This window comes from Phascolarctos cinereus, unplaced genomic scaffold (assembly GCF_003287225.1).
Source record: "Phascolarctos cinereus isolate Bilbo 61053 unplaced genomic scaffold, phaCin_HiC Scaffold_7;HRSCAF=346, whole genome shotgun sequence".
In the NCBI taxonomy this organism is placed as follows: domain Eukaryota; kingdom Metazoa; phylum Chordata; class Mammalia; order Diprotodontia; family Phascolarctidae; genus Phascolarctos; species Phascolarctos cinereus.
The window spans coordinates 31,616,039-31,628,841 of record NW_027556180.1 but is presented as its reverse complement, the minus strand read 5'-3'; positions in this window follow the sequence as shown (position 1 = coordinate 31,628,841).

Sequence of the window (12,803 nt, the reverse complement as noted above, 5' to 3'; positions counted from 1 at the left end):
TGTGGCACTTGACTTTTGTCTACATGATGCCAAAAAGATTGCCTGCATCATCAGTCAAAGAACTTCCTGCTTTATGAACAAGCGGAGGTCAGAGGTCAGGCTAGAGACACAGGAAATAGATTTAGAGCTAGGAAGGAACTAAGAGGTCATCTGGTCTTATCTCTCTTCAAACTATGTAGCCTCATACGAACAAAATTGTTTGTTGGATGGATGCTTCACCTTTAGCTGGTTGTTCTGATATTATATAGACATCCACCAATCCAACTAGGGTCTAAGTGGGGCTGGTAAAGTTCAGTTGAATTTAACAACAAATTATTTATTTATGGGATAGGCAGATGAGGCAGCACGGTATAGCGCAGAGCTTCATAAACTTTCTCCACTCAGGACCCCTTCTTTTCCCCATTTCAGCAGCATTTGTTGGTGTTACACGGCCTGAGGGCATGCGCAGTGCAAAGTACACATGCTTTGTGTTCCAGAACCAAAGCTGCTGTGAAGTTGCATAATACAACATAGGAAAGCACTGCCAGAAATACCTCAGATTCATTATGCATTTGATTTTTGATTAATTTTTGGTCACTGCACATTCAGAAGCATCTTACTGTTGCCAAATTTTTCACAACCCACAGTTTAAGAAGCACTGGTATAGTGCATATAGTGATCATAGTGTCCAGATGACCTGGGTTCAAGACCTACCTCTGACACATATGGGCTTTGTGCCTCTAAGCCAATCATTTAACCTTCCAGTAGCCCCAGGCAACTGTCTAAGACTCTAGGTTTCAGAACAATTGCAAATTCGCATTACTAGAGGGAATTTCCACACCTGGGACTCTCTACACTGATGAAATTACAAATCCAGACACTCATCTCAAAATGTACTATGCACTGGGGAGGCAAAGACAGAAACAACACAATCCATACCCTCAAGGAGCTAAAATTATACTGGAGGACCCATCGTGTGTAGATAAGTAAATATATGAGTATAAGGGGAAAGGGATTTTTACCATAGTAACAGAAATGCAGGATGAAAGTCACCAGCTCTGTTAGCAACTCCAGTGTTTCAAAATGCCTCCATGAAATTTACTGAACCGTGAAAGGAATTTGCATGACCTGAGTAGTGATAACTAGAGTTGGAAGTTACTCATTCACCCTATTCCAACCATAAGGGAGAATTGGAGGACTTCTGATTGAAAGGAGCGAGGCAGAAAGAGGGGAGAGGGAGAGGAAGCTCGACAGATATCTGAAGGACCCATCTGTAGACTGGCTTAGTGTGATGATGGGCCCAACATACAAATAATAGTATGACTGGGAAGGTAAATAGAATCAGATTTTAGAATGTCCCAAACATCCATGTGAAGAGTCTGTATTTCAAACTAGAGGCAATAAGTGCAAGGGAGGGTTTTCAAGCAGCCATGTGAAATATGACTTGTGCTTTCAGAAGAAAATTTTGACAACTGTGGAAGATGGTTTGCTGGAAGGAGAAATTGGAAGCAGGGAGACCAATTAGGAGCATATCATGCTAGGCCAGGTCAGAGGGGCTAAAGGCCCAAATATTTCCCTTTCAGACTTTTCATGCCACTTCTTCACACTTTTCTAATATCCCTACAAAGTATTAATGTGTATTTTAGGTCCCAGAACCGGAGAATGTCAGAGCTGGAAGGGGCCTCAGAGGTCATCTACTTTAGCTGCTGCCTGAAACAGGATTTCCTCTACAACATGCCTGACAAGTGGCAGTGCATTCCACATTTGGGCAGTATTAATTGTTAGGAAGTGTTTCCTATATGCAGTCTAATTCTGCCTCCCTGCCATCCACTGCTCCTACCTAGGCACAATATATTTGGGTACTCTTCCATATGACAATTCTTCAAATACTTATAGGGTCCTAGGAGCCTATATTGAGAGCTACAGTGGACCTTGGAAATCATCAAGCCTACTACCTTCATTTTATACATGAGGAAACTGATGCTTAGTATTTGATGGGCCATATTTGGTACTAGGTGGCTCAGTAGATAGAGCACTGGGCCTGGAGTCAGGAAGACCTGAGTTCAAATCTGGCCTCAAACACTTATTAGCTGTGTGGCCCTGGACAAGGCAAACCTCTGTTTGCCTTAATCCACTGGAGAAAGAAATGGCAAACCACTTCAGTATCTTTGCCAAGAAAACCCCATGGACAGTAATGGTGTGCTATAGTCCACAGGGTCACAAAGTGTCAGACACAAATGAATGACTGAATGAGTTTGGCCTTATGTGCAGTTATCTGTGTATGTGTCATATCCCCCTACTGGACCATAAGTTTCAAAGGAGAGGGATAATTTTCCATCTCAACTTTCCATCTACCTCAATTCAAGGAAATGCAATTCAACAAATATCTATTAAGTAACCATCATAAATGGGCAAGGTGCTGTCCTAGGTACAAGGATTTAAAGAAAAAATGAAACATCATCGTTGCCTTCGAAGAGTAGTGTCCTACTGGGGACATATAGTATGTACCCAGATCAGCTAACACAAAATAATTTGAGGGGAGAGAGAACACTAAAGAATAGGAACACTAAAAAATTTAAAAAAAAACCTGAGTGAGTCTTGAAGGAAGTTAATGACTTTAAAAGGTAAAGAAGTAGTGCATTCCGGGAATGGGATATAGGCTGTGCCAAAGTGCAGAGATGGGAGATGGAGTGTCTAGTTTAGTGAATGGCTTGTAAGCCAGTTTGGCTGCAACATAGATGCGATGAAGGTTAGCAATAGAAAATTTATGCAATAATAGCAACATTATAGAGAAAAACAACTTTGAAGGTCCTTAGAACTCTGATCATGCAATGATAAGCCAAGAGTCCAAAAGAATAAAGATGAAACATGTCACTTATTTCTTGATAGAGAGGTGATGAACTCTAAAAAGAGAGACTTTTTGGATATGGCTAATTTTGGAATTTGTTTTGCCAGACTAAGCAGCTACATATTGAAGGCTTCATGAGGAGAGGGGGGAAAGTAGGATGGGAGGAGGGAGGTTCTTTTATATGCTCAAATGTGAGGGTTTGGTTATGGGAAGCAAAGATTAAATCTAAAAAGAAAATATCGAGGGATGTTTATGCTATGATATGCCACACTTATTTCAATAAATTTCAGCAATGTTGTTTTGAATTAAAATTCAAGCACTGAACTACACTGCCACAAAGGAATTTGGAAAATATAATGCATCATGCTGCTACCAAAAAAACCAAACATATTTCACTGCACTGCACTAATGAAATAAGATGGCTGTTGATATTGCTGTTATTGGAAGTGAATGAAGAGCATTTGTGGGGGAAATGTGATAAGTGCACAGCGTTTAGAGTGGATATCATTTGTGTTTGAAAATATTGTACTGCTAATGTTGTGTAATGCTGTATAATAAAATTTAAAAAAAAATTTAAGTAAGATGGGCTGCCTCTCCCCCACAAAATGGTTAGTAATATAAAATGTGGCTGGAAATGTAGATTGAAGTCCGAATGTAAAGGACTTTAAATATCAGGATGAGGAGTTTATACTTTATCCTAGAGGCGATGGGGGCAAATGAAGATTTTTGAGCAAAGAATTAATATAATTGACCTGTGCCTTAGGGAAATTAATTTCGCAGCTTTGGGGGAGGGAGGGTTATCAGGGCATCAGTCTCTGAGGCTGTATAGCCTTTTGAAAATATTCTACAAAATGCATATAATGAGCAGCAGGCGTATGTTTGAACTTATAAAAATATTGCCCCAAAGATATTTCAGTATTTAAGGACCCACTCTAACTGTAGCTGAAGGTTTCCCTTTTCCCACACAGAAAGATACCCTTCTTCATTTCTCCTGCTGTTCCTGGTATCATACTAAGAGACACAGTATGACTGCTGTATCCCAGAGGGATTGTCAATAATGTTGTAAGACACAGACTTGGCATCTCTTGACTCTTTAAGCTTTTTTCAGTCTGAGTCTGTTCTTAATCTACTGCAGGATTTAAGGAACAACTTTTAAAATTCCTATAGGAATTCCTGTAATTGGATCATAGGGTTTCCTGTTAGAAGGAACCTCAGAAATCATCTAGTCCAATGCCCTCATTTTACAGATAAACAATGAATGCAGAGTTGGAATTGGAACCTAGTATTCAATGGCAGCGCCAGCTAAACCTTTCCTCTGTGACCTCTTTTAAAAGGCAAGTCCAAATGTATATGTAGAGACTATATCAGATTGTGCACCATCTTGGGGAAGGAGGTGGGGAGGGAGGAGGAGAAAATTTAAAACTCAAAAGCTTATGGAAGTCAATGTTGAGAACTAAAAATAAATTAATTTTTTTGAAAAGTAAGTCCAATCCAACCATTCTGGAGAGCGATTTAGAACTATGCCCAAAGGGCTATAAAACTGTGCATACATACCCTTTGATCCAGCAATACCACTACTAGGTCTATATCCCAAAGAGATCATGAAAAAGGGAAAAGGACCCACATATTCAAAAATATTTATAGTAGGTCTTTTTTTGGTGGCAAAGAATTGGAAGTTGGGGGGATGCCTATCAATTGAGGAATGTCTGAACAAGCTGTGGTATATGAATGTAATGGAATACTAATGTTCTATAAGAAATGATGAGCAGGTAGATTTCAGAAAGACTGGGAGAGATTTACATGAACTGATGTTGAGTAAAGTGAGCAGAACCAGGAGAACATTATACACTGTAACAGCAACATTTTGCGATGACCAGCTTTGATAGATTTGTCTCTCCTCTGCAATACAATGATCTAAAACAATTCCAACTCAAGATGGAATATGCTATCCACATCCAGAGAAAGAACTATGGAGTCTGAATGCAGATCAAAGCATACTATTTTTTCTTTTTTTCTTTCTTGTGATTTTTCCCTTTTGTTCTGATTCTTCTTTCACAACATGACTAATGTGGAAATATGTTTACTATGACTGTACAGGTATAGCCTATATCAGATTGATTGCATGCTGTCTTGGGGAGGAGGGAGGGGAGGGAGGGAGAAAAAAAATTAGAACTCAAAATCTTATAAAAGTGAATGCTGAAAGCTAATTTTTTTAATTAAAAAAAAATTAAGTCCTGTCCCATCGACGATATGCCTCTTTTCAGTGTCACACTAAGAAAGCAACTTGTTACTTGGATTTTCTCTCTCTACTACTAGAAAAAGACTGGGAGAAATAGTAAGATAACACTAGTAACACTGTTAACATCCTTATTAAGGCTGCTAGAGACTAGCAAGGTAACAGGTGGAGCTAAATGATTCTGAGAATAAGCTGTGACATTCTGATAATGTTGACAAAATGAGTGATGATTTTGGGGGCTGAGATGGGAAGATTAGTGCCTGGAGATGTCTACATTTCATAACAGATACAATGCATCACTACCACTGTGATAGCTCTAAATGGATAGAGCATGCATTAAGCATTTACCATATGCCAAGCACTGGCTAAGCACTGGAGACACAGACATAAGCAAGCAAAGCAGTTCCTGCCTTCAAGGAGATTGGATTCTAGTGGGGGAAAACAAAACATAAAATGGGACTAGAAACTGGGGGAGGGGAAGCTGGAGTAAGTAGGAAAAGCGCAACATTGCAGAAGCCCAGAGAGGCTGGAAGTAAAATAAGCAGGGCTAGAGCCTTCATGGTGGGGCATCATATTGATTTCTTTGGTCATTAGAAAATAGGGAATCTGTCATCTCCCCTCACCTCACCCTGCAAACTGTAAAATGGCATTGATCAGGAAGGAGAGTAAACTCTGGGCGCAACAATGACCCTCAGTACCCTCCACGGACATCAGAGATTCTGATAACTTTGAAATTTCCTTCTCAGTACATACACACATGCACACGGATACACAAGAGGGGGAGGGGGCTTCAGACACTTACTAGCTGTGTGACCCTGGGCAAGTCACTTAACCCCGTTTGCCTCCATCCCTCATCTGTAAAATAAGCTGGAGAAAGAAATGGCAAACCATCCGGTATCTTTGCCAAGAAAATCCCAAATAGGGCCATGACGAGTCAGACACGATTGAAAAAAACAAACAGCAACGACAACGACGACAATGACAACAGCCTGGGTTCAGCTCTGCTATCTATCTCATGACTGTGCACAAGAAATCCAGGCTCGCAGAATCTTAGATTCCTAATTTGTAAAACGCAGATGATAATGTGTATATTACTTAACTCGCAGGGCTGTTGTGAGGAAGTCAATTTGTAAGTGTCAAAATGCCATATAAATGGCTTGTTATTACTGGCCTGGGTAAACCCAGAGCAGGTGTCTCCTCAGGAAATTTACATGTAATTGGGAAATACTTAACAAAATAAATAAAAAGAAAAAATTTTAGAAAAAAGAACGTTAGACAAAACACCTGAAGAAAATAATCGTGGTGGGCTTGGAAGCTCTTTCTTTGATTCAGGATTTTGATGAGGGGAACAAAACAGACTTCTGTTGATCACTGCTTCCTTTGTGGTATAATTTATGTCCAGTTTTCTCCAGTATGAAGGACAAATCCTCACCTCCCATATACATAAGATATTAAAGATTTAAAGATTTAAAATATTAAATCAATGTTGAATATGGACCAGTTTTTATTTCACCTCAAAAAAAAAATCTGAAATATATGGAGAACCCACAAAAGCCTATGAACAAATACAGAAATAAAGAAAGCTCTGAAATAGTTCATCAGTTATACACCCTCCCAAAAGACAACTGAACTCAGAGTTGTAACAAAGGCAATACTTCGACTTGTTCTTCAGTTTTGAAAAGGACCACTGCCATCATGAGGTGATGTCTTGACTCTTGTGTGAATTGGATTTGAGTGAGGCAGAGGCACAAAGTTGGCCTCACTCTCTCTTCCTGAGTCATCCAAGTCCACTGGCGAGACAAAAGTCAAGATGACTGGCAATAGCCTGGGATGCAGTGGATGACCTTGGTGTTTTCCATGTCTGACCATAGGATCATATATCTAGAGCTAGGTCAGCCAGTCAGTCAAAGAGTACTTATTAAACTCTATGTGCCAAGCAATGACCACACTGCTGGGGAAATAGGCAAAAACATGATCCTTGATCTCAAGGTCAGATTCCAATTGGGGAGATAACATGCAAAAATACACACACACACACACACACACACACACACACACACATACATGCTCAAAAATATTCCTACTGTATAAGTAAGAGACTTTAGAAGCTGAGTCCAACCCTCTCATTTTACAGATGGGGAAACCAAGGCAGTGAGATGATTTAACTAGATGGGATTCGGACAGATTTTCTTCACTCCAAGGATGATCTTGAATTCGCTATTCCACAATTGACTTCATTTCAGTAGGTAGGGGTGGGACCTGGAGAAAGGGAATGAAATGGGAAAGTCAATGGAAATTATTTGGGTTCTTTTTAAAATCTCAAATCAGGTGCTCTAATATGAAGTCAATCATGTAATAAGCATTTATTAAATACCTACTATGTGCCCAGCACTGTGCTAAGTTTAGCTAGGGGCACAAAGGTAGGCAAAAACAATCCCTTCTCCCAAGGAGCTCACAGCCTAATGAGACAACATATAAACAACTATGCACAAATAAAATATATACAGGGTAAATTGAAGATCTCTGGGGGGAAGGCACTAGAGTTACAAGGAATTTTGAAGAGCTTCTTGCATAAGGTGGGATTTTAGTTCTGACTTAAAAGGGTGTCAGGGAAGCCAGGAGGCAGAAATGAAGAAGGGAATTCCAGGTATGGAAGACAGCTAGTGAAAATCCAGACTTAGCGCCATTCTGTGGTTAAACTCCCCACAAAAAGTAAACATCTTTCAGAGACTGCTGAACAAGACTTACAAAGCAGCTCACGGGCTTTACTCTCCAAGTGTGATGCAATATAACAATAATATACTCTTCATTTTTTGAGCACAGTGAAACAGGAAATCATTTCTCTTTGAATTGTCCATTGCCCAAACTCTCAAACTCAGGAACCCTTAATATTAGAAAGCCCTCCATCAGGTTCTCTCCCCATGTCTACCTTGGCCATGTGCTTTTGCTACAAATTGCCTTTAAGTACTCCTGGGGGAAGGGGAAGAAATCCTGTTTCCCATCCTTATCGCACTGCCGGAGGAGGCAAGAGGGAGACCAAGAGAGAGGCAAGAGGCAAGAGAGGGAGAAGAAAACAGAGACAAGGATGTAGGGAAGGAAAGAGAGTGAGACAGAGACAGAGATTGACTGACTGGCTGACTAACCGACTTACTTTTATACATCATGAGGAGGGATGGCTAAGCATTAGGAGGCAGTTCCAGTCTCTCAACCTAATCGGTATAGTAAAAATGAGCATGAACATATTCCATGAAGAGGTATTCCTCAGTTGCCTCCAAAACATAGCCCATGCCTGGAATCTTATCAGGTTGCTTGAAAAACTCTTCAAATTACCCATTTAAGCACTTCCCTTCTGCTTACAATCATTTTAAGCTCACCTCATTATAGATATAGTTATGGCCAGATATGAGAGAAATCCCAAATGTTCAAAACTCTTCCATGAGAGTTGTTCCAACTAGGTATACAAAACACTTGAGCAAATCTTCTTAACAGAATGTTATTATCCATATGCCAAAGTCCCCAAAGCTTCTGGTTGGAGTATAGAGTTTATGGCTGTCATATTTCATAGTAGTTGCCTTGAGATTCCCAACCAACCAAAGATATAAACAAGTGTGTGAGAGTTGATTTAAGGTCTTTGTCTATAGAAGGCACATTTGGGAAAGAGTGAGGGTAATGATTCTTAGAGAATACGAATGAGATGGATGGATAGCTGTTCAGGCAACCATCATATGGCATCTGTTGAGGGTGCAGCAATTATAGTCTTTAAGCGGTAATGAGACGGGATTAAGTTTGCCTCATTTCCCGTAATAGCTTCAAGTGTTCCTTAGGCTGATACATTAATTGATACAAATGTGTTGTCCAAGGCTAAACAAACTGACTGGAGGGCTATCTGACCCAATAAAGAAGGGGAAATGCAAAGGTATTATTATAATATTACTAAGAATTGCTTGCATGTATATGACATATAGATGTCCCATTTGATCCTCACACCAACCCTACAAGGTAGGAAAGAAATCTCTTCATTTTACGAGTAGGGAAAGTGAGGCTTATAGTAGTGAAATCGTGTTTCCATTGCCACACCTCTAGTAAGGGGCAGAGTATGATTTGAACCAGATCTTTGAATTCTAACTTGATTACGCTCTCTATCAGCTGTCCTTCCTCAAGAATCAAGAAATTCTGGAAAATATACACTAAAAAGATCAATCAAAAGATGGTGGAAGCGACTGGAATTTGGAATTAATATCACTTGTCTTCGTGAAATAAGGTGAAGGAACGAATATCTCACCATTCTTCAAACAAATCTTTATTCTAAGAAGGCAACTTACTAATTGTTTTGCCATTCAACAGAAGGCTGAACAAAAGGAGACAGACACAATGCAGAAAGGAAAGTTCAGTTAGATGTAAAAAAGACTTCTGGACTTCCACCATAATGAAGCCTTGCCCAGGTTATCAAAGTTATCCAGGAATGGAAATCCTTAAAGATAGCCTGTTGTCAGTGTTCAGTCATTTTCAGGCATGTCCAATTCTTTGTGACCCCATTAGGGTGTTGAAGTTCCCTCCTCCCTGAAAGGGGGGTGGGGTTGAAGGAGATGCCCTCTGCAGTCACTTCTAACTCTAGAGCTGTAATCCTAACAAACTATGTCAGTAGACTCCTAACTGGTCTCCCTAGATCTTTTATCTCCTCTACAATTCCATTCCAAATCTTCCTAAATATTCCTACCAGAACACTGGCCTTAAAGCAAAACTCTGGCCATGTCATTCACCTACCTAAAAGTCTGCCATGTTGCTCTATTGCTGACCAATTAAACCAGTTGAATCCAGACTACTTTATGTGCAGAGCAACCATTCTCAGCTACCTCCAGAATTCAGCATTCACAGGTTTAAAGGTTGGGTCCTCAGGGGCACAATTACTCCTAGGCTTTCAGGTTCTGAGTATGCAATGGGCCCACACTACCAAAACTATAGAATGAGTGAGTAAAAAAGAATTAATCAAGTCCTAGATGCCAAATAATATGTTAAGTACTAAGAATAAAAATACAACAAGCAAGGCAGTCCATGACCTCAGGATCTTATATTCTAATAGGAAGAAATAACATATATAGGGGAGTGACAGCCAATGATGAAGTCAGAAGGAATGGTTATTGGAGACATTGGGCAAATGATTAGCATAACAGCTTCCCAAGAATGGTAGTATTAATTTGATTATTGTCCTCAGAGCTAGAGTTGGAAAGCTGGAGGGAAGGACATGTGAGCTCTGCAACATGACATTGAGATGGTCAAGAAGTGAAGCAAACTGTAGCATGAGCCCCCATTGGTGTACTTGCTTTTGATAGCCAATAAATACAATTAGTTTAAAGCAAAGGCATTTGTTAATATATCATGGTAAGAGCAGTACTAAACACTGTCCCCACCCCAAAACCTGGGGTACACTCTCCCACAAAAACATTATCAGTGAAAAAGAGCAGCACTGGATTTCACTGGTAGAAGTCTCCCTTCAGAGTATATGTGATCAAAACAGCTCATGTCTTTGTGCAGGGCCCCAATGTTCTTTCTCTTTTTGTGACATCCTCATACCACTCCTTCCCGGTCGAAGCATCTCTGCTAGGTTGGTCAACCTGGTCTTATTCCTCTCCACAACTCAGCTTGCAACTAAAGCTCATTTTCCCATGGCTGGTTCTCTTCTCTTTTGTCATTTCTCCTTGAAGCTTCTTCCTGCCTAGTCATCCAACTGAATGGCCAAACTTCAGCTAGCCAACAAAACACTGCTTCAATTCTCTCTCTGTCTCTCTCCCTCCCTCCCTCCCTCTCTCTCTCTCTCTCTCTCTCTCTCTCTCTCTCTCTCTCTCTCTCTCTCTCTCATCCCTTCCCCAATACTTTCTTTATACTCTGCAATTGTTACCAATCACATCACATTCAAGTTATCAATCATTTTATCTTTCTTCTCCTGCTCTACTGTAAGCTCCCTAAGGACAAGAAGTATGATTTAAACATCTTTGTACTTTTTTAGTGCTTAAAACAACATATTGCACATGGCCAGGGGAATAATCCTTACTTAAACAAGAGAATCAAGGTAACTATAAAAGACAAAATGGATGATTTTGATTCAATAAAGCTGAAAGTCCATGAGCAAAATAAATGTATTTAGAATTAGAAGGGATACAATTAACAGACCAAAATATCTTTGGAGCAACTTTCTCTGATGAAGATATAATACCCAAAACATGTAAAGAATTGATACAAATATAAAAAATTTTTAGTCATTTTGCAATAGATAAGCTGCAGATAAGTGGTAAAAGGGGATGAATAGACACATTGTGTGTATGGGTTTTTTTTTTATCATTTCTGCAATACCCCAGACAATAACTCAGTTCTTTAGCTATCATTTTCTTGTATTTGTTGTCTCCTCTTACTGGAATGATACTTCCTTGAGGGCATGAACTATCTCTCTGTATAGATATATCCCCAGCATTCAGCAGTACTTAGCATATAGTAGGTGCTTAATAAATGCTTTTTCTTTCATTCATAGTAAGTACTCAATAAATAATTGTTGAATGAAACAAAGGGGAAGCAAAGGGAATAAGCATTCATATACCACCTGTTATGTGCCAGACACTGGGCTAAGTGTTTTTTTTTTACAAATCTTATCGCATTCCATAGGATATGAATGAGATAACTTCCTGAAATCCTTCCCATTCATTTGAGAAGATGAAAATGCTTTAGAAATTCATTGCAATTCCCAAAATAATTAAGAAATGAGTAAATGAAAAGAATGTTTTATTTTCCAAAAATTCTTCAACTAAATATGCAAATGCCTGCACATTACACATCAGCCTGAGTACCTTGGACATGCCAACACTTTCTTTTAAAATCACTTGTTTTCATGATTAATAATACTCTACTAGTAGTGACTTGCCTACATATCAAAGCAGTGTGATGTCTTGAATAAAGCACAGAACCTGGAGTCAGGTGACCCCGGATTTTAATTCTGCCTCAGACATTTACTATCCATGTGATGACAAGTGATATATTTCACCTTTCAAAGTCTCAGTTTCCTCATTTGTATAATAGGAATGACAATCCTTGCATTATCTGCACCACAAGCTTTTTGTAAAGAAAGCACTTCAATAAAAACCTTAAAATGCTTTAAAATTTGATCATTTAAATTCAAAATAAAATTTTACAATTGAAATTTAAAATTTATATAGTTAGTCTTTTACAACATGACTATTATGGAAGTATTTTGCATGACTACACATGTATAAGCTATATCAAATTGCTTGCCTTCTCAATGAGGGTAGGTGGGAAAAGGGGAACAGAGAGAATTTGGAACTCAAAGTTTTAAAAATAAATGTTAAAAATTCTTTTTACATGCAACTGGGAAATAAGATACACAGGCAATGAGATATAACAATCTATCTTACCCTACAGGAAAATAGAGGGGGATAAGAGAATGGGGGGGGAGGATAGAAAGGAGGGTAGATTAGGGGAAGGGGTAATCAGAATGCATGCTGTCTTAGGGTCGGGGAGGGGAGAGATGAGGAGAAAATTTGGAGCTCAAAATCTTGTGGAAGTGAATGTTGAAAACTAAAAATAAACAAATAAATTTTTAAAAACTAAAAAGGGGACAGATAGTTGGCGCAATGGATAGGGCATCAGCCCTGAAGTCAGGAGGACCTGAGTTCAAATTGGGCCTCAGACCAAACATTTGACACTGACTAACTGTGTGACCTTGGGCAAGTCACA